The sequence below is a fragment of the Tribolium castaneum genome, chromosome 4 (genome assembly GCF_031307605.1).
Source record: "Tribolium castaneum strain GA2 chromosome 4, icTriCast1.1, whole genome shotgun sequence".
In the NCBI taxonomy this organism is placed as follows: domain Eukaryota; kingdom Metazoa; phylum Arthropoda; class Insecta; order Coleoptera; family Tenebrionidae; genus Tribolium; species Tribolium castaneum.
Window position 1 is genome coordinate 8,204,159 of NC_087397.1, and position 26,296 is coordinate 8,230,454.

General features: G+C 33.4%; 1 protein-coding gene and 3 long non-coding RNA genes across 4 annotated transcripts in view; 3 read left to right on the forward strand and 1 right to left on the reverse strand.

The window, feature by feature from the left end:
- Window positions 1-26,296, reverse strand: part of LOC663610 (cytochrome P450 6BS1) — a 106,535-nt gene that overhangs the window by 22,036 nt on the left and 58,203 nt on the right. The gene's annotated exons all lie outside the window — the stretch shown is intronic.
- On the forward strand, window positions 6,588-9,382 carry LOC135265905 (uncharacterized). Its single transcript, XR_010333761.1, has 3 exons — window positions 6,588-6,791; window positions 6,849-9,177; window positions 9,234-9,382. It is a non-coding gene; the product is annotated as an uncharacterized LOC135265905 (long non-coding RNA).
- Window positions 11,037-12,692, forward strand: LOC107399207 (uncharacterized). The gene is made up of 2 exons (XR_001575870.2): window positions 11,037-12,005; window positions 12,489-12,692. It is a non-coding gene; the product is annotated as an uncharacterized LOC107399207 (long non-coding RNA).
- Window positions 18,346-22,751, forward strand: LOC107399206 (uncharacterized). The gene is made up of 2 exons (XR_001575869.2): window positions 18,346-22,244; window positions 22,294-22,751. It is a non-coding gene; the product is annotated as an uncharacterized LOC107399206 (long non-coding RNA).

Consider the following 26,296-nt stretch of genomic DNA (forward strand, 5'->3'; position numbering starts at 1 on the left):
CTAACGTAATTATGCAAATAAATACGTAAAAAACAACTCCAGGCAACTAAATAACGGAAAATCACTCCAACCTGCTGAATCAATCAGATCTTTAACTTTTAAAGCTATTTTATTGTTACATAAATCCCAGCAAATGAGATATATGTTCCCACTTTTGTAAATAATTTATTCACCACAAAACAATTTTATTTTCTGTATTTGGAATCAAGTCAGAAGGACGGTTCTACATCGTTAGACTCGACAGGATATGATTAATTATGGACGCATTTTTCACTCTCTGAGTGTCACCGTGTAATGAATTAATGCCAGTTTCGTTGATTTCTATCAACTAATAACCAAAATTACAAGTTTATGAGTCATTAGTATCGCTTTTTGTTTTCTGCAGCAAAGATATGTGACTACCATTCCTCAAAAGTGTAGGCGGCAGCTTAGTCATGTTTTTTAATTATAGCTGTAGTCGATCAATGCAATCAGAGACAAGAGATTTGTAGTGGATTAATGTATCGAATGAATAAGCACCACTAATCTATTGATTATTATAACTGATGTAATTTTCTTAAGGTCAAGAAATTTAAAAATCCTTAAAAATATTACACATTCAATGCAAGGTCTGTTTAAAGGCTGATTTGTGTCATTATGTCAATAGATTTTTAAATATTGAAAACGAAAAATCGGTTCGTATAAGGTTGTAATAATTTAGATTTTTGTTTGTACACGGACTTACCTACAGTTAATTAAACTCGTTTGCGTTAATTGTCTACTATAAATCATTTTAAAATTTGCTAACTCGCGGGATCAAGGCAGACACAATGTTAATCAATTATAAAAGATCAATGCGTATGTGAAACTAATGATACAAGTTAATTATGATAATAAATTAAGTAGGAAGAGATATATGGAAATGACTTACAACAGTAGAAAGCGATGTTATAAAAAATGCTAATCCGTTCGTTATCTTTTTGGATAATGGCGAAACTTCTTGCTTTAAGAGCAACTAAAACAAATTTCCGTCTTTGGAAATATAAGTAATTAAGTCAGCGCAGACAACGTGGCGATTAAACCCTTTTGTTGGCTAATCATCACGCTCGACGAATCTACTCGTGCATTATAAATTCAATTTAATTTTTATTAATTTCAACTTCCTATACTTTTTTCTCTTTGTTACAGATTAACTCAGTAGACGTGTTATTTAATCACGATTAGAAAAAAGCGTGACCTTGTCGAAAATCCGCAACGGACGCGACCAACGTCCTTGCTGGGCCGTGTAACAACATTTCTTATTAATAATCTTTGAAGTATTTGCAATAAATACGCGCGTTCCTTTCACTGCGGCTTTTAGGCCTTTTGAAGGGCGATTTTGCGAGCTGCCCTAGGCGACAACGGGACTGTCTCCAAAGAAATAGCAAAAAAGTCAGTTCTGTCAAGTCACACTGTAATTTATAAACGTATTAAATAATTGGGTTTTTTAATTTTGTGACGTGTCGCAGTTACGACGACAATGGAAAAAGCTCACGATGGAGCTACTGTGTAATGCCATGTAATCTATCAAAAAGAGAAGAGAAAGGAGGTATTATTTGCTGGTAAAACTTCAATTTACACTTAATAATGCGTTACTGTGTCGAATCATTGTTTACTGTAACGCATTTAAATTTTCGTGACTCACTAATATCTAATTTTAAAGTCGGGAAAGTGGAGGACTCGCGGGAACATCACAATGAACTGCTTTTTTGTCCGTTGTTTTAATATCTGTCATAATACGAGAGGCATTATTATCTACCGAGGTATAAATTTTATGCCCTGAAAGAGTTTCAAGTTTACACAGACCTAAAGTATGTTAAGCGAGTGAAAACTTTTTTAATTAAATGTTTAGATACCTTAGACAAATATTTTACAATGATTTTAATATCGATTTTTATAAATGTAAGGTAACCGAGCTTGCGATTAAATTTAATTGCTTCAATTTATCCCTCATTAAACTTTGAGTCAAAATTAATTACTCCAACATTTTTTATCTCACATTACGAAATAATGTTCAAAGTTATTAGTTAATCGCACATTAAATGATTTTGGAAATTACTTGCTTGTGGGATTTGACCGAAATCTTGGGGAAACGAGGCTTTTTCAGTAATGACCGTCCTTTGGCAATTATTGTTAGGCCGAATTGAGATCAGTGCAGTGGTGGGTGTTACGTCTTTGAATTACTGATAAACCACTTCATCAATGGTTAATTGCAACTAATAAATTCCCAACAATTAGTTGGTAATTATACGTCTAGCGTAGTATAATTACACGAAATACTGTTGCTTAGATATTGTGTCGTAACTTATTAAGTACATCATGTTGTAAATAATTCGTTATTTATTGATCGATCTTTATACCGAAAAGATAATCAATTTTGCAGGTTCCGAGACAATAACTCCTCGGAATTAAATTAAACTTTTGTGTAATAACAATTTTCTAATTGGCAAGGTATTCACAAAGGCAATCCATCTACGTTGCAAAACTGCTCATCATTCATTAAACTGGGTTAATTGCTTCATCAGTTTCTTAAACCTTGAAATTTTCGAATATACTCTCTATAATGGAACGATCTGACATTTGCGAATATGTACTGTACCAAGCCAATCATCCTAATTTTGTTTTCGATGCAATGGCTTGTTTTTTCCAGGTGATTTTGTAATGTGAATGGTATTTAGTCATTATTATTGCACGAATAGACCAGCTTTAATGATTTCTGCATACAAAACCGAACCGAAACGCTAGCTTTTTGCAATTAGTAGCAAGGTGATGCACCTTGTCTGTCTTTATTACCTTCGTGACTGTAAAAGTCATCTGTTGTGAATTTCAATACACTCGTAACGATTTATTTGCAAACATCTATCTAACAACAATCCAAGTTTTTTGTCCGACTTTCTAAAAATCATTCGGAAAGATTCAATATGGAAAATGTGTGTTAAATAAAAAGAGAAAATGTGTTTCATTCAGTCCTTTGTAGTCACGCAAACCCAACATATCTGCTAACAAAATCTGATTTGAATCGCGGTTCCGATTCCAAGCTAACTCGCCTTTCAGAAGCTCCAGCCATGTAAAGATTAAACGTTTCAGTTGATATTTTTTAATATATTTTCCGAGAATGTTTTGAAAACCTCAAGATCCGGCTAGAGTTAATAACCGTTGCAGGAAAGGTGTTGCCGCAATTTTTTACAACGAGGAATTCTATCCGCACTATCGCACTTACCTAGAAAGGTCAGTAAGACTGCTCAAAACAAATATTTTCTTATGGAAATATTATTGAGAAGGTCATAACTGAACCGTAGTTGCATTATGTGGAAAAAACGCGAGTGAACACGGTTTAGCAGGAAAAGCAACAACCAGGAAAGTAACGTCAGTTAAATCAAATTGGACAAGAAAGTTTTAATTTCATTAGGCTGCGATTTTTCAAATGTGGGAAAAAGTCACTTATTCTTGAAGTAAACACGTTTGAGGTAATAAATTTTAGTATAGCAATTTCCTATTTAGTTATCTTTAATATCGATATCTTCCGAAGAGCGATTTCTCTTTTACGTTTCATTTATGGCAAAGTACACGAACTTGCCATCACGAAATAAAAATTTTAATAAAAGGAGCGAACCCGCCGATAAACCGCATTATGTATTTTTACTCAGAACAAATTGAGAAAGGTTACGTGAACTGCGATTTGCCCCAAATCTAATTAATGACATAATTAAAGAAGAAATTTATCTCCTCTCGAATGTTGCAGAGACCAAATTCAAGGAGTGATAATGGGCTATTTTTACCCAAAATTCATTTGAGCCGAGTCGAGACGCTTTAATTACACAATCTGGAATAAGATTAGTCCGAAATCGCGTATCTAAAATGCCGCAGTAATAGCACTAACCTTGCTCAATATTATTATTCATGCGTACAGGATATGCTAAATTAAACCCATTACATAAGATGGGCTCGCCCAGGTTGGAGCTTTCTTGACAAAAAACGCAGACAGACTCCATCGTTAGCTTTCTTGGTTGAATATTCAAATTTTGAGGTCAACCGAGCAGAGTTCTATTCTATACAATCCACTTTAGAGTAATAACACGACGATGTTTAATATCCAACAATTAAAATAGGCTTACCAACAATATTACGACTCGCTGCAGACCATTATAAATCTAAATTACGGAATTACGTACACGCTTGTTCGTTTTGCAATAGTAACAGCTCTTAAAATGAAAATGCTCCAACAACAAACTGGAATTGTACAATTGCGCGTAAAAATTTTCTGTTAATTAATATCTGTTTATCTTTTAAGGCAAATAACTGGTTTGTATCACACCTGATTAAAAATTGATTCAAGCTTGCACGAACCAGTCGCATGGAAACTTGGCCCAAACTTGCGATAAAACGTTTTATGATACAGCGAGATATTTTTGTTTTTGTTTTTATTAAAAATCTGAACTTATTATTGCACTTGTCCATCTGTTCTCTCTTGTCGCTTATTAATTAATATCATACGTTTGTTATTTATTTGACACAAACCTTCAAAACTTGTTGTTATTCAAGGCAGTCTCGGCTTGAAAAAAAGCCACTTCAAATAAAAATTAAGTGCGATGAGTAATTGCACCAAGCCATTAAACTAATAGTGCCCAGGGGCGTGCTATTAGTTTCTTCTAAAGGCCCATTGAATGAAAATGTAATATAAGGTTATGAGAACGACGCCAAATTAGGCTCCCTATCTGTAAACGTGAGTTATGTCGAAACTAAATATCATCTTAAGGTTAGAAGATCATTCAGGTCTTAACAAATCCTATAACATGTGTAATTTAATTATTTAAATGTTGTAAGAACTCTACTCAGTAAAACCTGGCAAAATTGTGCGTTGGTTGATTTATCGATTTAACAAAATCCTTATTCACGAAGAGGTGCGAATATATGCGCATACATTTAGAATAACAAACGGTTGTTTTCTGTTTAAAATAATAAATATCAATGTGATTTCGCATGCTGAAAGAAAATCATAATTTTTCAGTGATTGATAACGAATTTAAATGTTAACAGGACGTGTTTTGTATACCGGTCGCACATAAATAGAGAACCTTGGACTAAAATAAAGTGCGAGTTTTCTTTTGATTAATCAATAGTAATGTGGCACAAACAAAACAAATCCTACGACACGGCAAAAATCCATCATTTTTATACCAGCGGTTATAAAATTGCACTAAAATATTTTCTCTCTGGTACCGGAAACACAAACCCCTGAAAAACTTACAAAGTGCTCAAATTTTCCATTATTCCAAACTTAACGGTCTTTTAAACATAAATGATTCATAAATACGAAGAACTTGGCATGTGGCCAGAATAATAATTTTACACTTGCATTATTTTCATAATTTTACGAATGAACAAATCTATTTACGCCTAAAAACTAAACGACAGGAAAGGTTATAATTTAGCACCGGAACCAATGCAAGAGCGCTGAACTAAAATTTCAATTAAATATTTTATAAGAATAAGAAGTTTAAATGGCAAAAATGAGAATTATAAACAAAATCAGTTACGTTATATAATTTTGAAGCTTTACAGGCAAAAGCACTCATGGTGTGACCTACTAAATTCTTCTTTATTAGAATGGTTTGTGTGTTATTCTAATTTGGGACATCATTTAGTAATTTTTCGCGTAATATTCACATTTGCACATGAAAGATTTTCATAATGCACCAGAAAAACGTATTTAGTTTCCAATTAGCACAATAAGGTCGGAAACCACCCACACATTATGCAGACGTGAAACGAAAGTAAAATCGGTAAAAGTAAGCTCATTGTCTGCAAACCGTCTAATCGGAGAATGATGGCTCGTTTTCGGTTGTCAAATTACATAATAAGACCAGTTTACATAACAATTTGTATCCTAGCTGGCAATTATCAATTTCTTGTGCGTTTCGCCACCGCAAAAATCAATAATTACAATAATCTGGAGTAGCGTCTGTTCCAAATCTCGTAATTGGCCAATTTCCCAAAATAATGATCCGCCAATTGAAATGGGTTGATTGTTGTGTCATTCATTCATTTCAGATTTATTACTTCATCTAATGTAATGTTTCGTCTTGGATGCTTTAAATCACAACGAGACAAACCAGGAAGCGAGGTCATTCAGACAACGTAAATCTATAATTAATTTGAAAGTTCACCGGTGTATAAAACTTCTTTTATGCGCTCATTGTTCCACGGTTTGCAATAGAACAGTTTAGAAGAAACAAAGACAACAGCGGCGGCGGTTCACAAAAATTTCGCTATCCCACACATGAAACAACGTTTTGAGGATCAACAATGTCGCGAAATTGGAAATTTCTCACGCCATTTCTATTGCAACTCGATTTATTGATTGTTGACTATTCAGTCATTTAACTTTTCCTCGTGTTTTTCACTTTGTGTGTGAAACACCCTCCTTTTAAGACCCGCATGGAATAAACAAATTGATTTAATTATTCCAACGTGCAGCTGTTCACAAAGTTTTGTAATCTAATTTCGGTGATAACACAAAATTATTTAGTGGTTTGTTATCGTCAATGTTTCCATGCGTTTATCTATTAGCAATTTGTTGTATAACTGTCAGTGATTTTTTTCAATTTATTCCTTGCACCCAAAGATTTAATTTACATTAATTTGTAAATTATTAATAATATTTAAGACGCTATAAAGTGAGTAAAAGCAATAACAGACGAGAAAAATTCGGAGTTGCATGCATATGCACGAAGTGGATACTGTCAAGAAGTAATAAAGATCTGTGGAATACGGTAAATGAAAGTACTTATGTTATTTAATTACGCAATGAAAAGAATATTTATGGACAGGGCGGTAGCATCAAGATGAGGCTAACGACTTGTAAAAATAAAAATTAGAAATACTTGAGAGATTAGGACACTCGTAACTTTCCTACAGAGTGTCCCATAAAAGGCGAGTGTCTTCCTTTAATGAAACACATTCCTCACAAATGTCAGTTCGGGTGAAGTCACGTCGATGCAAGGGCATGAAAATTCTTTCGCAAGATCCGAATTAAGGTCAGAAATCACTAACAAGTCCCGGAATAGCTCCCAGTAAAATTTTCTCAGAAAAGTGATATTTATTCAATATTTAATATACTCAACAAAGATAAAGATAAGTAATTTTTTCTCTATTTCCAAATTTTTTTAGCAAAATTTATAAAATCATATATTTTTTTTTCGTAAAAATATACGGAATAGGTAAGCCCTAATTTTACGACGAAACTTGTGGTCAGTTTGTCGTGTGGCAGAATCCGCATAATGACTGCAGTTTTTTCGTGATGTTCGAAGTACCAGATGATGGGCAAGGTTGTCGCCGCCACTGGCATACCCGTGCTTTGAACGCGACGAACTTTCACTATCTATAGCGGGGCGAACCGGAGCTAAGCCGGAGCTGGGACCGACCAGCCTTGACATTTCAGCGTCGCACGTTCGCGACAATCTCCGGACTGCTGCTGCAACACTAACTGGCATAAATAATATATTAAATCGCAAGTACAGTGGCCAAATTGCACCCTTGGAAGTGCAGATTTCGAGCCAAGAAGACCAGATTTGCTCAATTATTCGGTGCTTATCTTGGCGCAAGTTTGGTTCGGATGTTTGTTTATGCTTCACAGTTATGCAATTGCTGTGAATTTATTAAAGCATTCAAAATTAAAATTCGGGTTTAAATGTCATACAGTTTTTTACAAATTAATTGCCAAGGTTTCGCCGATTCGTGCAGTTGGAATGTTGTCAAAAATGCAACAAAGTGGGTTCATAGTCCAGGAGGTGGTGAAAAATTAGTCGCACTTTTTTCCCCGCTATATTGTTTTTTAATCTACTAATAGCTAATACGCGTAATGCAATAAATGCAATAAAAAGGGAGTAAATAGTACTTGTTTACGGATGTTTATAAAAATAACGAAATAAACGCGTTGTTCTGGGTTTAAGCTGAGACTCTGTTTTAAAATGAAAACGAGTGATTCTGTAACTGACTGTGACACTGAAAAAACTGCGGAATCTGCATTTGAGATGTTGGCTCCTGAGAAACATAAAAAAACATACGAAAAAATATGTTGAAACTTGATAGAAAAAATGTAATTTTCAGGAAAATTTTGCGAAAACAATAACAATAAACATACAGTGTTTACTAAAGACTGTTTTTGCAATAAATTTATCCTGGGAATAAATTTTTAAAAATACTTTGTTGTAACAATTGTAACTATGGTGATAATACCACAAACAACTTATCCAAAGTTTATCTGATGATTGTAAAATCCACCCTTAGTATTACTAACTCAACTGAACCAAATTATTCAACACCTACATCTTTTTGTTTTTGAAATTATTCATTGGTGAACCAAAACCAAAGCGCTGGCTTTAGCAAGCGCAATAATTACGGGTCAATAAGATAAGCAAATTAGCAGAACCTTGCGAAGTCTGTTTAATATTCACAAAAAACATTATTTTTCAGTAATTGTATAGTCACGCATCATAAATTATCCATGGTCCAAATAATGTAATATTGTTAATTACTATGCATACTTTTGAAAAAATTACCACATAAGAATTTTAAATAGGCAACGATAAAAAAGATAAAAGTGTTGGTCGTCGTTAAATAATTGACATTTCGTATTAAATAAATTTGCATAAGTGAATAAAGAACATAAATTTCAACTTAACAGACTACTGTTTGTTTTCCTCTTATTTTAAATGCTGCTTTCAAGTTAGTGTTTAATGTTGATATTTTTATTTCTGTTCTCTACACTCATTACTAAAAGAATAACAATTTGTAGTCATGATAGATAAAAAATATTTGTCATTAGAGGCAAATATTTTGTAACTTTTAATAGCTTGACAACGACAAAACAAGAAAAAATGGAAATACTGCAATAGATAAAGCAACGATAAAACAAATATTTTGAAACTGAAGACAAATTGACATTGGACGAGCAACTTCTTACATTATCAAGGTGTCACAGACTTGCACTCCTCTGAAAATCCACTTTTGTGGGGTTATTGCCCGAGCATTTTCGCGCAAACAGTCAAATCCTATTCAAATTCTGCAATTTCAGTTTATGTGTTAACAGAACTGTTCTTCCAAGTGTGAATTAGCCTGGCTAATTAGCTGCAAACGTGTCAGATCAGATTAACATAAGTAGGTTGAAATACATGGCTAGTAATTTCCAAGTTAAACACAAAGTCTGCTTGCAGAGAATTAAAGTAATAGTTGTGGACGAACGACAACATTGCACACCCACGCATCCACCGGATTGTGTACATCACAAACAGGATAATTCGACGTTTGCTTCAAATCCTGAAATTTTAATTCAATGGAATCGATGCGCGGAGAGGATAATAAATTATTCTTAAGTGGTTATTTTCTCTCAAGTGCAATTTATTTCTTCAAATTAGTTTTACCTTAAAATCCGAATGAAATAAAATGTGAGGAGAGGCAAAGCTTTTTTAATTTTGTGGTGGGTGCTTGACGAAAAACGGAAAAAAGCTCCGTGTTTAACGCTGTTCTTCATTACTATGAATAGTATGATGAGGATGAGTAGATTATTAATTAAATAAGTTAAATAATAATTTCAATGGTAAATGGTACGTGAATGAATTTTTATATAAAATTTTCAAAGAAAAAATTGAAGAGGGAATTCACAAAATTTAGGTAAAACCATCAATTTGAAAATTTTTAGTACTTAAAAGTCCCGAAAGACATTGTTAAAAAAAATATGACCCTCGCGAATTCGATAGGATTTGCGCACGTCCACTAGTAATAAGACTTACTTATAAAACGCTATACCTACCGAGGTATTTAACACCCACTTGCTAAGCTAAATATCTGATATACCAGTCATCACGGACTAAAAATAATTTTTGATGTGAAGATCCGATTAAAATAATCCATCTCTTTAAAAAAAGCTGAAGAGATGGATTGCACAAACCTGTGTCCTATTTAGCAGGAGGACGTAAAAAGTGTAGTTGCCTCATTAGTTATTGGACAAAGGGAATTCCATTAATACAAGTACATTTTTTAAATTTTTTCCCTAAATATAAATAATCTTTAGTAGTACCTACATTTTTACATAGCGTTTAAAATTTTTAGTTAACCATTATTATTTTTACCTATCGTTTGAGGAGATTCTTCCATTTAAACGAAGTTACAATTTCTGTCTATCCTGTTTGTACTGGTTTACATGTCTCATCGTCTTTGCAGTAAAATTTTTTCAGAAAAGTATTTAATCTGTAATTAACTAACAAACTTTAAATTTTATTATCATATTCACAACACCTTAAACTAATTCGTTTGAATGTTTTCTTAATCTTTTTTACCTCAAAGGTAATTTTTTTGTATTTCCAATTTTTTTGCTAAATTTAATGTTTTTTTAAACTTGTGTTCAAGAGATTTTGATTGTAAAAAGTTGTATCATAAACAGGCTCTCCGGAAAGTCGCGCATTTCCGTACATTGGGCAATGCCCTAAACAACAAGAAAAATGTTAAGTCTTTTATTATAAAAATATGTCGAATGGGTAAGCCTCTGTTTTCTGACGAAAAACCGTTGTGTGAAAAAATCGTCTTGAGAGTCATACGAGTAACTTATTAGGAAGTGCACATTGCATTTAATGAAATAACCTAACGTTTATTTTTTTCATACGAAAAAGGTTCTAAATAAAAAGACTCTACGTTGAGATCTCTTTTAATGACGTTTCAAGGGTATAACTCCTCTGTTCTTCAGATTAAACAAGTCTAGTACACAGGATTTACACCAGGCTTTACACATTTGAGTGGTGGAAGAAAGACTTTCTTCATTAAAGGATCAGTTTTCAGTCTAAGAAATCAATAAGTTTATTTTTATTCTGTTTTTTTTAAAGCTTCTTATTATCTTTTCTTTTATTTATATTTATTTTTTATATATATCTTGAGCAGAGCAGAGCATTTCAAAAAAATAAATGAGTTTCTTGCAAAAAACTTTTTTTTTGTGAAAAATAACTAACGTCCAATAGATACACAAGTAACTTGACAAAGTAACTTGCAACATATTGTGGAAAGAAACTTATTATATCTTATAAAAAAAATTTGAAAGTATCAGGTAAACGGTTAGATAGTTTTTATGAATTTTCGCAAAATTTTGTTATTGGACTTTTTTTCAGATTAGTTTTGCTTTAAAATTCGGATGAAATAAAATGTGATGACTGATGAAGTGATGAGGGACAAAGCTTTTTTAATTTCTGCGATGGGTGCTTGACGAAAAAAGCTTTGTGTTTAGCGCTGTTCTTCATCACGATGATGAGGATGAGTAGATTACACCTTGCTTTGCGAATGGGTTACGTTTATTAATGTTATTATTTCTTTGTGGATGAAGTTAATTAGTGTTAGTGTGCGAAGACGCAGCAGAGAGCTTCTTTCGGAATTAGCTTTGACCCTTTGTAGTGGTGCTAAGGGATGTAACGAGGGAAAAGTGGTGTTTGTCCGTGCAAGGAACGGGCCTATACAAGGCCGGCAGCTTTGTTTTTGTCTCGTAATTTTTCCGTTGTCCAGCATACTCTATCAGTAACGGGTTTTGCTCTCGTAACTCCAAGCGGTGTAATAATACCAATGCATATGTAATCAGAATAAGAACGGAGACGGCCTTCGGAGTAAAGGTATTGGGAGGTGAGTGCTACTATCGCCGATAAATATCACAAACATGTGTATATAACTGTGCACGACGTGGATAAATATTTTATTACAATGCACACAATAGGTCGTGTTTTGGCATATTGTTTATTTTTCTCCGCTGAAAATGCCACTCGATATCCGCTCCGCTTGCATCCACAATTAATGTCAAGCAGTTGCATTATCTCGAACATTGAGATAGGTTGCGATGCCGCAGGTCGCGGAAAATCACCTGAGAAACAATAACCTCATTGCTTCGAATCCTGTTTGTTTATTTTTATCGCAACTTTGTTTTCTCCGAAATCTTTAGCCGCACTCACTTCAAGGTAAGTCATGAAGGACAGGCCTGTTTTAATCACTTGTCTGTTACAATAACATTGTTGCTCGGAAATTTTCTGATTAAATTATTTTCAAGAAACTAGTTCTCTTGCAGACGCTCGGGTAAACATTTGACATTTTATTATACTCTCCTTAAAGAAAATAAGGTAGCAGGGCTTGTGGTAACGTGACACGATCGATCCGATCCTATCTCCACATTTCTGCACTACTTTGACAATTTGTTAATTTGAAAGTGGCAAAAGCAGCGAATTTTGCATACATTTCCTTTTATGTCGACATATTTCAAATTAATTACAAATTTATAATAAACACAGCATTTAGGCGCGTTTCAATTTAGTTCGACCAGTGTTTGCGACAACGAATTGTTCCAACGTTTACCCGAGAGAAATTTTGGCCGGCTCATTTAATTTCCCAAACACAAACAAAAATCTTTTAAATCTGATGAAAATTGAAGCCCCGCTTGCTTTCAGTGCTAATCTCTGATTACGAACGATTGGAATTAACAAGTTGATTTAGTGCTTTTGTATGTACGCTCGTATATCCCAAGCAAAATAGAGGAAAAACGGAAACTGAAAAAAGTGCAATTATTCCAGAGAAATGTTTCCGCTTTACACTTACCGACGTTATTATTTCTCATTAGTGAATAATGAATAATAAAAGCTTTGTGAATTTAATTGCCTGTCATTTTACATCTCCACAAATAAGTTTCCAAATATTCGTTACTCTTGAGACAGAAGGGCTGTCTGTCTTGCCATAAAATATGTATCTATTTTATGATTTCTTGGTGGCGGCGAGAGTAATTTAACTCACTTTATCGTCGGGAATGCTTTTCACGCTGACAGTTTGAGCAACTGTTGACAAAAAATTAATCATCGTCCCACGTTCGCCAATCTTGGTGGTTGTGTTCAAGTACTTGTACAAAATTGTGAAATATGTGCAACGTAACTCCACGTTATCAGTGTTCCCCACAAGTCAAACGCTGTTTACACCTACACTATGACGCAACCATTGTATTGATTCGGAAGGTCGTTCTTACTATTAAATTACTCCCTTATCTCGTTAGAAGGGCCTAGACCAGCCAAACACTCGAAATTTCACTGTAGGCGTTCCAGTGTTGTTTTTTTCAAGTCACGAAGCGACATACGTTATGTAAATGGCCACATGAAATTAACACACTTGTCCCTAGCACAAAGGGTGCGAACTTATACGTGCCGTATAAAAATAAATCTAATAAAACCTGCAGCGGTTAGGTTATGAGGAAAGGTCAAAGGTTGTCAGTTTTGAATCCGGATGTTTCCGGGCGGTAGCTTATAGCTCCCAGATAAGAGAACGTGGGCGGTTGAAACAAGGGCGAAATTACCATTCATGGAATTATTTTCGACATCGCTTAAACATCCCTTCGCGTAGCATAAACTAGGAGCTTTTTAATTGCGATATTTGCTCAACAGGTTGATGAAATGAAAAAATACCAAATTAAAATCACTGCATTCTCGAAGAATTGCCAGTGTCTTGGATATTCCTGCCATAAATATTGTTTGTTTATTTTTGAGAAATGATTTATTGTACGATATTTTTATTTTATTGCTCGTAATTACTGCACATTTATATTAGAGCCAGTTACGATGCTGTAAAGTTTGTTGTGCAGTTTATTACTTCACGAAACGTGTATTGTTTCCATATTTATATCCACATATTGATGGAAGTCTACATCCGTCTCTCTGTTACACAAAGTGTTTTAATTAAACTTGCACCTCGAGGTCTGGTACAAAGGCAAACGCCTCATTGTATTAAAGTGAGTTCGTTTGATGTTTGAAAAAACGTAATCGTGTGTGTTATTTGGGACATGCAAATCCATAATTCAGTGCAATAACACCTACACGATGTTGAACATGTGTGAACTTTAATACGAATAGTTAGGTGAATGCATACGTGTTTCAATCAATATGTACTCCAAAGATAACGTGTTACAATATTTAATTAGTTTTGTGCTGTATAACTTGTGTTTAATTTACATATAAATGGAGTAAAAACTGGTTTGGTAACTGATAGCTGTTAAGAATTCGTAAAAAATTCATACAAAATACAGCCCCATTTCAACCCAATTTGACAACTTGTTGCTCATTTCGAAACCCGCTTTCAGCGGCAAATGAAAAACTCGGTTTCATCCAACGCTCGGAAAATAATACCCTCGCACTAATAAATGTAAAAGAAAATTCAACACTGCAAGCAAGTCACGTGGTTAGACGTTCTACTTTCCAGGATTTTCAAGAGGGTGAGACTTGTTTTATTCAGGAGATTTGGACCGGAAGTAGGAGCTTTCCACTTCTCTGGCTATACATTCGAATGGCTCTATCCAAATTTTTTACTACACAATAATATTCAGAAAAAAATATTTAGAAACATAGCGTCAAGTTGGAAGATGACCGTTTTAAAATTTAAATTTTCTTGCTTATTCTCATTTCTCACATTAGATGTAATGTTGAGTCTAATTCAGGCATTGACAACGTAAAAAATAACTTTGAAAACCGTTTCTTAATAGCTGCTCTCTAACTCAAGTTATTTCGGTTTGAACATAATGTGGCAACCGCTTTTTGTCCAATTTTAACCTCAAATGAGAAATTTTATCTCAGATAAACACCTCAATTTTATACTAAACTTCAGAAACATCTGTAAAAATTTATAAATTTAAAACATAAAAAAGAATCAGATCGCCAAAAATCGAATCGATCAGAAAATAAAAAAATTAGTTAACCAAAATATTAATTAAGAAACTATTGTCAAATCACTTTCCTTACAGTTCCTTTAAATTCCTTTAAATAAGCAGTGTTTTCAACAAAAATTAAGAAAATTTTTAGATTAATTTGCCTAAAAATAAAAAAACACAAAAAGATGATATGTGTAAAATATTCAATTAAATAAAGTCGAAATGGACTAAAAATTTTTGTATTTTCATTAAAAAGTGTCTGCGTAAGTCAGAACAGTGAATACGTGTTACAGTACCAGTAGTGAATGTATGTTAAATTATTCAAACAAAAATACTGGGTGTTTCTTAAACGAATCATTTTATAAAAAAGGTATAATGGTGAGCAATAAATTTAGGGCACCTTTGACATTTTACTGACATTATCGTGTGTAATTCCCTATCCTTTTTGACAATGAAATGACAATAAGTTATCTAAGTTATTTGTGTTTGAAAGATTACGAAGAGATGATCCCTTAGGAAAAAATCTGAGCTTTCATTAAAACTAGATAAATTTCTGATCAAAATATCTTTTATTTGAGGTATCACGAAAAATGTTTTGTTATTACAAAGGGAGTGTGTCTACAAATTTTTTAAATTTTTCTTTATTTTCTGAGTCATTTATAGCGGCTTGTTTAAAAAATTCACCCTGCAAAGATGTATACTACAATGTGTAATAAAGGGTAAGTAAGATCACAAATTACGTTGAGAATTTATCGAAAATGGATAAAAAAAATTTTGTTTTTGATTTTCCAAACGATTTTTTCCTTTGTTATTGATGGCCTGGAAGTATTTGCGACGAAATGTTTATGTTTTCAGTTCATGTTGTTTTCAGACTAATGTTGAAAAAATGGTAGCTTTAAAATTGATAAAAATTCAATTAAGAGAGTGGAGCAATAAACCGAATTGACCACATTTTTCGGTGGCGTTAATGAGTCGTTTAATTTATCTCCTATCGATAGATGCATGTATTTTTTGTAGCCATTTAACGCTTCAAGCAAACACAAAATTGTGCATAAAATAAAGCAGTGCATGGCGCGATAGCGGCAATAAACGCAACAAAACGGCACGGATTTGTGAGTACGACTTAATTTAGAGCAAGCTCAACATACAAAATATTTTATGTAATGCTGCTGAATTGCATAAATTAGTTACTTTCAAATTCTTTCATAATGTTTAACAAATCTGCTAATGTTTCCATTTATGCTACACAATACCGATATAATATTGCAAAATTTTCAAAATGCAAGAAAAAATTTGCACCGTGACGTAGAAATTAATCACTTTCATATCAAATGCAGCCACATGATTGGGTTAAAGGTGACTATACCTCATGTCTCAACAAGTTTCAGCGCGGAAAAATATCGCGAGGGTAGGCAAAGAGATAAAGATGAAGATTTATGACGCAATATAGTGGTTATTATCATAGGGCGCCTCCACCCACCCAGTGTTCCGCGAGTTGCAAGCAAACGTATGGAAGTGCAATCGGATGAATAATTTTCCAGAGGACAAACTTGCCATCCTTTGATGCTATATCTGCTTCACTGGAAATAGATTTAACCTTGTTACGCAATATTTCCTTGAGGAATAGCTCCAGCCCTCCCCTGCTTAAGGGTGGTGACGTAATGGGAATGCGCGCTGCGTGCTTCTGGAATATGGGACAAATCCAGAACGTTCTGTGAATTATTTGGTTCATTGTGGCGCATTCAACTGGTAGCAGCCGCGCTATTGATGACCTGCAAAAGCTTGCCCGTGTTTGCACCAAACGACCCAAATATATCAAAATACTCCTCTCCGATCGAATGAAAAATCCAAGTTTCAACACTGATTCATCCCGATTTTATTACGATCAATACTCCTTTAAGTTTACTACGCCACTACGCAGCAAAACAAAAAAGGCGTTGAGTACTCTCCGAGTTTGCTCAAACTGTTTCATTTTTCGGGTAGTAAAAATTATAATGAGTCTGAGAGAACGCGAATTTCCGCTTTAATTAAATTGCACCGAGTATAATGAAAATTATTCTGAAGCTACACTCGACGCCTACCGAAATTGTAGCAGACTGTAACTCAATAACGCACAGTCTTTGCTTGTTTTAGTAATAAAACTCGGTCATGCTGACCCGTTTATTGTCAGCTCTCGCGCTTGTCTTCCACACGATAACCGCTTTTTGCAACCTAATATTTCCCCGACAAGGCTAAACACAGTTTACTTCAGGAATACATAGATCGATGGTATTAAAAATTATAGACGTTTCCTTGTCCACTAACTACATGCATAATTTATAGAAGGGGTTGGAACTTTGTAAACTGACCCAGCATTGAGAAAATGAGCCAAAACCAACGTTTCAAGTTTCAGGAATTCAACAGGGAGTTAGCTAATGGCGAACCGCGATTTCACTTGAAAAAAGTCGCATTATCTTGGCAAATTGTAATTATAAAGGAAAAATGTAAAACGAGAACGTTCTTTTAATGCCACCAAAAGGTTAAACTTCAAGAGGTTTTTTTCATGTTTCACGATGACATTCAATATTGAGGAAATTTCAAAGGTTTTATTTAGTATCTGAAACTGATTCAAATAAGGTTTAAAACACGGACTAACGTTCGTTTTTTTCGTTGTTATAAGTTACTGTCAGTTCACAATTTTTTTGCCATTGCGATCTAAAGCTCTTTTGATAATTCGTCCAAAACTTATTCGTTAAAAAACGAGCCACTGACGAAATATTTTGAAAAATTCAAAAAGTTTAGGTCATAAATCGATTACGAAGCAAAGATCAACGAAATTCAAGGGTGATTCCAAAAAAGTTGTAAGGTCCTAAGCAGTGATTATTGGTTTACACCTTTTTTGCAATGGCAGTCCCTATTGACATACTTTGTTTTCTCTAAAAATCAGAAAAATTTCACGGATGATTCGCCAAAAAATATTTTTTTAACAATGAGCCGATTACAAAAGATTTTCAAAAAACTAAAAAAAATATTAATGCTTTATGAAGTGGTTTTCAATTTATTATTTTTTTGTCGAATGTTTTTTGGTTGCTTGCAAACTTCAGCAAAATTTAACGTAAAATTTTGAACAAATGATAGTTTCAAAACCAAAAAAATTGCTTTAAAAAGGCTGAAATCGCCTTACTCTGGCCGAAGATTTTAGTTTATTTCACTTACTCGCTGATTTAGTGAAAAACACTTGTTTAGGAATAATTTCTGTTTAAAAAACTTACACTAGAAATGCTGAAATTACCTAATTCTGAGCGAAACCGATGTTTTAAGCATCACTTTAATTGAAATCGATCCCTTGCTTGAAAACGAAAAGGAGACTTTACAAATATAGAATGAGAGCGCTCTTTTTAAAGCCATCAAAAAGAGGATTTTTTCATATTTGACGTTGACGTTCGATAATGAAGAATTTTCAAAGGTTTTATTTAATATTTGAATCCGATTTAAATATCTAAGGTTTAAACACAAACTAAAGTCCGTTTTTTCATTATATGGAAATCACCACGAAAATCACATATAGGTAAGTATTCCCAAGTTATTGTCAATTCCCTTTTTAGCAATCAGGAGCACTTTTGCTAAGCTTTATTCGCAAAAAACAAATCGTGAGTAAACGAAATACTATTTTGAAAAATCGAAAAATGTATTAAAGCCTTTGGAAGTGATTAGTATTTCAAAAAAACTAAAAAATGTATTAAGGTTTTGTGTTTATTGCAAATATCAGGAACATTTGAAAACTTTTGAACAATTCCTTGCTTAAAAACTAAAAAATGACTAAAAAGACAGAAATTCCTTGCTTAAAATCTGAAAAACTTGCAGTAGTATTAGTAAAATCACCCTATTCCAGATGAAATAATTGATTTTAATTCAAAACGATTCCATGCTTAAAAAGTAAAACGAAAAAGAAACTTTAAAAATGTAAAAAGAAGAGGAGTCAAAGTTAAAGATGTTTTTGGATTTTAGAATGTATAATCAGCAGTTATAAAAAGATGGTATTTTCAAACTAGTGATTGATTTTGGCGAGCGTTTGTTTCCGATTTGTTTTTTCAATCATTTACATATTTTTTCCATATAATCTATGTGCAAATACATTTATGCAAAAATGAATATTCAGGTGAATACGCAATAGATGTAAAGATAGACATAATAGTACGGTTACGGTTGGCTAAAATACAAAAATGTATTCTAATAGCCGTATCTAGAATAAATATTTATTTTCATTAAAAATTAAAATCAAGTTCATTGTTTTCCCAATATTATATTAACAAATCCTCCTGGTAGCACATTTATCACGATCTCAAAGAAATCAACATTCTTACATTTTCGTGCAAACAGGACAAGCATTTCACTTGCATAAAGGTCAAAATGGACTAAATTTAGATGTCACAAAAATGTGAAGTGTTGTTTGATAACCACTTCAACTTTAAAAGATTTAATCACTCAGTCACAATAAATTTCGTAAGATTATGTGTTGGTTTTTTTCTGTGGTATCAGGCCTCTTATAATTAAATCTTGCCCGAGACGGCGCATGTATAATTAGATTGTCTTCCAATAACAGAACCATAGCGGAAAAATTCATCACACCAGACACGCACGTATAATAAAAACAAAATTGTGTGGTAGTCTGGGCCGGTTGATTGAATTTCTTTTGCTCCCTTGACCATTTCTGTAAACACTGGAGGCCAAGAGCATGGCTGTTTTTTCGAGTCGAAATTTTCATTCCTCTCCTTCGTTCGAGTGCCATTTACATATTCGCATCTTGCACGAACCGTCTGTGACACGGTCGTGACTGCATTCAAGGCAGTTCTCTATAGAACTTTGCAGTCGAACGTTTATCACAAAACATCATCTATAAACCGTTGTTACGTAAGTGTAGTACTTCTTTGCAAATGTTACATCACGGCAGATTGCGTTGCTTTAAGGCCCGCTGTGCTCGGGCACATTTTTAAACCAGAAAAACAGAAAATCTTATTTACGCAAGTACTGTAATAAAATTAGCATTTCAAACACGCACTTAGCAGGACGTTTTAAATTTTTTCTGCAAATCGTCCCAGATTTGCGACGGTTTTTAACGCAAGACGTCTTCATTATGGTGTTTGTCCGAGGACTTAATTCCTACACGAGATTTAATTCACGGAAATGCAGTGTCTAAATGACCCACTTTTTCGTGTTCGCAATCTAATGCTTAAGAAAGAAGTTACAAATCATCCGCATTCGTTTCAGCATCTACGATCAGTAATGCACTCCGTGATAGAGAAAGTTAACTACACTATTGAACTGCGTCACGATATCTGCCAATAACCACCATAATATGCCGATAAAAATTTATCGTCGCAATAGATGAACACAATAGTGATTATAGGACGACTTACGATGGGACAGTTTATAAGCCTGTCAGTGTCAACATATTTGCTTGACTTCTTGCACTTTGACGGTGGAAAATTATCGGTAATGGACGACGACTCGTAATGGCATAGCTCAGTTGAAAAGCTCTTCAAATATCATGAGAAAAATGGAAAAGAAGTGGTTCTGTTGCGCAACCGGTAATTGTTGTTTAATTATTGATTCATTCCTCTTATGTAAGACTTATCCCATACGAAATCATAAATATTTAAGCTGTGATATTTAATTAATTACACACTTTCTTATAATTACATTAAATTAATATACCCGCATCTATCACTTATGCTAGAAACCCAAGACGTTTATAATAATTGGGTACTATTTAGCAAATAACGGTGCAGACACTTATAAACATTTCAACAATCTACCTACTGCCATCATCCACATATTAATAAAATATTAGCAAAAGGTATAACTTTGAGAAAGTATTTGATTTTTTTCTCATACCAGGCATAAGTGCACCAAATTAAAAAATCACTATGGAGGAATTTCATGTGACATTGTATTTGAATTTTTGATTTTTGATCGAGAAAATTCTAAATATTAGTTAAATTTTTGAATATTTAAAGTTACAAATCTTTTGAGTAATTCGTAAGAGACTGTAGCTCACCTCTAAAGCTCATACTTTTTTCTTATAAATGTCCACACAATTTAATTTTTTTATAATTCTCGGTTCTGGTGTAATAAATTTTCAAAAAACGGTGTTTTCGCTTTCAAAAAAATTTAAATTGTTTTAAATTCAAGCCAAATCGACCAATAAAAGTTTGGCTTAAAAACACCGTTACTACTCGTATTAAATGCCACATCCAAAAAAGCAAAAATTTTTGGTGTTTTTTTTTAAGAAAAAAATTCAACATAAGCTTGTTTCACCCACCACAAAATAAAACAAGTCTAGCTATAGTATATTTAATGGTTTTAGTCATTGTTAAGTTGGGCATGATTTGTTGACAGAGTTTATACAGAAGCCAAAAATGTCTGGTATGAATAAACAAGTTAAGAAAAAAATTTAACTAATCATTATTATTATTACCTCCGTTCAAAAATAAATGTCCGATTTAAATATTTTTTCAAGTAATAAAATCGGACACTTATTTATACTTCATTCCAATTTATAGAAACATTTTCAAAAAAATCTCATCACCTAACTCTAACTTCATGCCCCCACATTTTTTTATTTAAAAGTAACACACGCCCAGTTGGTCCATTATATGTGTTGAAATTAGAAAGAGCTTGTTTGCATTATTTAGGCGAATCGATAAAATTTTTCCTTAGGGAATTGAAAAATAATTTAAAAGTAACATTAAAAAGCTTTTACCTCTTTTAATTTAATTTAAAAGTGAATGTTTGTCTGTGACACATTGTAAGATAATTTTTAACGTCGTCCAATCTAAAATAAATATTGCGAAAAAATTGAATTGGTCACATTTTATTACATAGTAGGAGTGTAATAATTGCTTTAATTAATTTGATGTGTTTTCAAGCGAACACAAGTCATGTATAATATCAGGCGTTCATTAAAAAAAAAACTCGCAGCATGCGTTGAATTTTTTACGTATTTCTTAGCTAGTGCCTATGGTACAAATTTGGCATTGTATTGTTGGTTGCCTATTAAACCAGAACCTGACATTTTTTCGTTCCCGCCAGTTTCTACCAAAACGAGCTTGGTTTTTGTGTGATTTTCTGTGGTTGTTGTTTCTGTTTTCCGAACATAAACCGAATAAACCGAATAAAAAAACAGTATTTTTCAATACTAAATTTCGTGTTTTCTTGATTTGTAATCATGGTGTATACCAGTGAACAAAAAGCCTTTTTGTTGGAAAGTTATTTCCGAAATGGAGAGAAAGTGAACGGTGTTTGGAAATATTCAATTCAACCGTGCCTGGAGGAATTTCGAGAAGCTTTTCCTGAGGTTATCGTCTATGAAGAATTTAAAAACCCTTTTCACTGAAATGTGAGCTTGTCTCGTGGAACTGCGTCCACCTCGCGTACAACAGAACATTTTCATGAAGCTGTGGAAGAACCTCTTCATCCAGAAAAATAGGTGTTTGGGCGGCTATCAGCAAAAGAAGAATTGTCGGTCCAATTTTGTTTCAAGGTTGAGTGTTTTTTCGTAATGTTAGAGTTAAAACTACAGTTTAATGTAGTTTTCAGGAACACTAACTGCAGTACGTTATCGCGAAGAAATTCTTACGCCTTTTATCGAAGAACTTCACGATGAAGAATTACGAGATGGTTTGTTTCAACAAGATGGTGCAACAGCGCAGTGCACAGCAGAAACTTCAGACTTTCTGAGAACGTTTTTTGATGACAGAATAATTAGCAGGAATACAGCAAATGATTATCCCCCAAGATCATGTGATTTAACGCCTTGCGACTTTTATCTTTGGCCACGCATTAAAAATCCAATTTTTGTTACACCAATTCCAACTATTGATGAATTAAGACGACGCATTCAACAGAAAATTAATGAAATTAACGAAAATCCACTTGAACTGACTAATGGGTTAAACAGTGTTCGAAGGCGTTGTGTTATGTGTGTTGAGCAACAAGGAAGACATTTCCAACAGTTTTTATAGTTAATAAATAAATATTTTTACGAAAATGTGTTATTTTTTAATTGTCAAAAAGTAAGGTTATGAAATCTTTCAATTTGACAAGTAAGTGCACGAATTAATCATAGACATACAAAACAATTGTTTTTTAATTTCAAAGCACTCTAGAGTTTTTTTTTAAATGAACGCTTGATATTTATTACATTTTATTTACTATTATTTATCGCCTGGTAATAACAATAAATTTTGTTTTTGTGCTCTTAATATAAAAATTGATCTTAATTAGCGCTGATAAAAACATAAATTACAGTGTTAAAATCCTGTATTTATTACCAGAGGTGTACAAGCGATAAAAGTGATTTTTTTCGGAAAATTTACTATTTTCTTCGATCTGTGCGTGGGTGAGATAACTCTGGTCGAGCTGTTGCCATGGTAATTTGTACAGTCCACGCCACCATATTTCCATGAAATTATCGCAGTGACATTTTTTCGCACAGGTCATTAAAACTGAAAGGATTAGGCGGGGCTCAAATTAATTTCGTTGGAATTAATTTTTCATTTTCGAGCTTAAAGCAAATCTACGGTTATGTGAATGTTGTGCGAAATGGATTTGGCAGCCTCTGATTTTATCTTTAACTTATTTATTTGTGGGCTAGAGAACCGGAGATAGATATCGAGATTCCGATCTCGTAGGTGTCAAATTAAGTCCAGAAAAAGAATTATTGGGCATTAATTGTAGTAATCAAAGTGATATGAACTCCTAACAATGATAAAATAACATTAAAAACATGTTTATCACATGTAGTGGTAACAAAAGGAACAAACACTGATACCAACTTAGATAAATAATTATAAATATATTTTTATAAGATTTTGTTTGTTTTTTTGCAGAGAAGTCATACGAGTGTGATAGTATGACATAACAAAGCTTTGAGAGTCCTGAAAGCCTCTTACTTTCATTTCAGGCGAATTTGTTTGAAGGCTAGAGATAGTGTCATAAATTTTACGATAAGCAAATCTCGCCCAGTGAAGATAACCTCTAGTAATGAATAATCAAGCACATAACTGGGTCGTAGCCTATTTTGTCCGTTTTTATAATGGAAAGGATTCTAGTAAGGCTTCAGTGGTACACGGTAGGTCTTCAGGAGACCAAATTCAGTGACGTCAAGCAGCAAAAAATGGGGAAAATGTGCGTTTATCTAGCACGATAGTGTAAATTTTTTAAAACATTTCTTTAATGGTTTGCGATAATTTTAATAGCTTAACCGCATTAGGGTCGATTTGTCAACCCAGAGACAGAGTTAGTGAAGCGCGCGATTTTCGCTGAAAAATGTCGTTTTCGGGGGATTTCGTCGAAAATCGTGGTCAGTTTTACTTTCAACTCTCAATCATAAACCTTGAGACAAAAATTCATTTGTATCAATTCAAAATGATTGTAACAAGGTCGATTGTAAGGTCGCTGAAAGGTGGAAAATATATAATTGTATATGGTGCTTAATTATAGGCCACATTTTCTCACAGTAGTTGGTCAAGTTTACGAAACAACAATTATTTGTTGTGCGCTCCGGTTGCAGTTGAAAGGAAACAAAGTTTTCCAAGCGATTGTTGCTTATTTCGGAAAAAAATTTTAATTACTAATTTGCAATTGTCAGCGTTGCTAAACCCAACACGCTTAATACATAATTAAATTTAACTTAATTATGGTATGTACTTTAGTCGAGCGCCGTTTACACAACGATTAATTTTTTTAATCGCTATTTACATACTGCATGTCAATTAATAGCGACATAATCACGACAAACCTTTAACCAATTCACCGTTTTATCACGCAAAATCGCCAAACTTACAATGACGTCAGAGATAAATCTAACTGCACGCAACATTGCAACATGTAATTATTTTTTGGACATTCCCGTAAAAAAACGACTTTTACCTCAACGGGCCAGGAAATAAGCCACGACAGGAATTCGTTTCAAAGTAAATTCCTTTCAAGTTTGCGCATCCATTTATGAAATATTTGAATGCAAATAAAGACAGCTGTTACATTTTTAAGGTCAAGTCAAAGTTATTTATAATTTAAAAAACGCTTTAATTGGTTTTAATTTTACAAAATCGTTAGCTGATAGAAAACTTACCGAGTCGTCATAACACAGCCGATATTGACTTTATCTCGTTAAGTATTCGACCCTTCTTACATAGTTTCGATACAAAAGAGTCCAAATAGTGCATGCATAATTAATTGTGTTAATAAAATGTTAAAGGCGTTGAACTCTAAATGTCAAGGTTTATGATGCGAAAGTCTTACTTCTATCAGTCCTGATAACACGTATTTGCCAGTTAAAGACCAAATGAAAATAAACATTATCTACTTAAGTAGTAAAATACTTTTTTATCTGGTTCTTGTGAAATCTCAGCAGCGCGAGATTTATTGTTGCACTCTACTCACGAATTATTGATCCAGAAAATAATACATTTTCTCACATTTTTCCCCAGACTTTGTATTATGTGATTCCCAAACAATATAGCGGAACTCGGATGATTTATGATACACATACGTAATGCTTATTATTCATAAATTCAATTTGGTCACCGCTTGTATTCATTTTTATTTAAATCTGGAACGGGTTTCCTTTCGTGATAATATTCGCGATGCTTGTGTCTCAAATTTTTATCGTTTGCTGAAATATTACAACTCTTTATCGTAAATCACTTGCCTATAAAAATACGGGAAAATTTTATTTTGTTTCAAGTGCCCAGTCAATAACTGCAAATATACGGAATCCATAAAAGATGGTAACGTTTCCTTGACGTCATCTCTGAGTCCTGAATTGGATTTGATATATGACGTCTGAAAATCGTTAAGTTGCGTGAAATTCGTCATAGTATTGTGTAGGTATTTTATCAGTTGCACAATACTCCCACATCGCAACCTCTGCCGACACGTCTTTGTGTGGTGTATTCACGTTAACAAAGATAAAATCAATTATACTTCGATGTCTAATATTGATAAAACCTACAAAGGGCTTGAAGCCGTCTACTATTCTGCTTGCGACGTTCTTTTTATCGTTTGCTAATCCAGTGGGTAATAAGTCGGTCGAGATTTCAAGCTCCCTCGTTCATCTTCTTTAAATCGCTGCTAATACAATATGGATGGAGACATTCAGACAGCGAAAAAACGGGATTTTGTGTAGCTCTCTTAATCCGTCAATAAACCGTAATCGACACCAGGTTGTAAACTAATTCTGATATCATTTTTCAGAAGCTTTAATACGGGAAGTTCATAAATTTATCGATATCATTTAATCTCGTAGCTGTACCATCCCATAAATGAACGATACAATCTTTTTTGCAAATAGTGAATATTTTAGTTTGTTTACAACAAAAGCCATTACCTCCCCCCGAAGGGCATAAATTTAAATAATCTAATCCCCAGTAATAAACGAAATAATCGGAAAACCAGGCTTTGCGGATTTTATCTGGTATTAATAAAAATTAATCGTTGGTTTAAAATCCCACGCTTCAACAGTTCAGCGAGAAAATTTAAACACAAAAATGCTAGAAAATACCAATTTTAATAAAATTGTTTTTATGAATT